Raw genomic sequence first — 1,161 nt, 5'->3', positions numbered from 1 at the left:
GAGCAAATTAAATGTATTTAAGTCTTCCAAAACTGATTCTAGGCTAAACGTTTTTATATCGAATTTAAATTCGGTAACTTTATCACCAGAATTCGTTTGTAAAAGTTTCGACTTTATTACGTTTATTTTTTCCGCAACAATCGTTTGCGTTCTTTGTTGGTCAGAGCCCAAAGTCGTTTTTAAAAGAAGTTCATCAATTTCCCCTTGATTTTCACGGTTAGATGCATTTTTGAGAATGGACAGCTCTAAAAGCGCTTTTATTTTCTCTAACTCCTTAACTGAGTTGTCTATCGTAACGTCCTTCAACGACATATTGATTACGGTCGTTTACGTTTTCTCAAAATTAATAATCGTTTAGTAAACAATTTATCCGATTGATCCCAATATTATTTTTCAAATATCGTTTACCCGAAACCAAATACTTATATTGTTTATTCTATATATTTGTTCTCAAATATTAATCTATGGTTATCTCCAAACGATATACGATAAAATAATCACTATCTTATTCTATGTAATAAAATTATTTTTTTTATATGTCTTTTTATTCTGTTTTTTATCTTTTTATTTTATTTTCTGACTATTTTTCTAAGTTCTAGGTTTAAGATTCTTGCTTTCTCAACCTTAATATTAAATAATCATTCAGCAATAATCTGTATTATTATCAGAAATTGTTTTGTCCTCCTTTCACCAATACATCGGATAGAGTTATATTATGAATACAGGTATAAATCTTATAACAAGATATTATATATTGGTTATATGAGACATAAAATGTCGTCCTCCCATGTTATATGTCGTCTTCTGTATTCAAAGTATCGAGCATAAAATACTTCCTTCACTTATATTTTAAATATTCAAATAAAAATATAAATTTATAAAAATTTCTTTGAACGTATTTTATAAATATTTATAAGTGGCTAGCTCGAAGACATTAAACGTTAAATCAATATAAATGTCGTCCTCCTTTTCAGACTAAACTTTCACTCTTTATTTAACCCAAATTTCATTAATAAAATTTGGAAAACACAATTTCACAAATGTGTATATAGTTTAATGTGAATTATTACCTCTGCGTAATTATATAATCAAAAGGAGTTATTCCAGCAGTCACTTTTATTGCCCGTTTCAGATATATGACATTTATCATGAAATAGAATA

This window comes from Eurytemora carolleeae, unplaced genomic scaffold (assembly GCF_000591075.1).
Source record: "Eurytemora carolleeae unplaced genomic scaffold, Eaff_2.0 scaffold1204, whole genome shotgun sequence".
Taxonomy (NCBI): Eukaryota; Metazoa; Arthropoda; class Copepoda; order Calanoida; family Temoridae; genus Eurytemora; species Eurytemora carolleeae.
Note: the sequence above shows the minus strand (reverse complement) of the source record.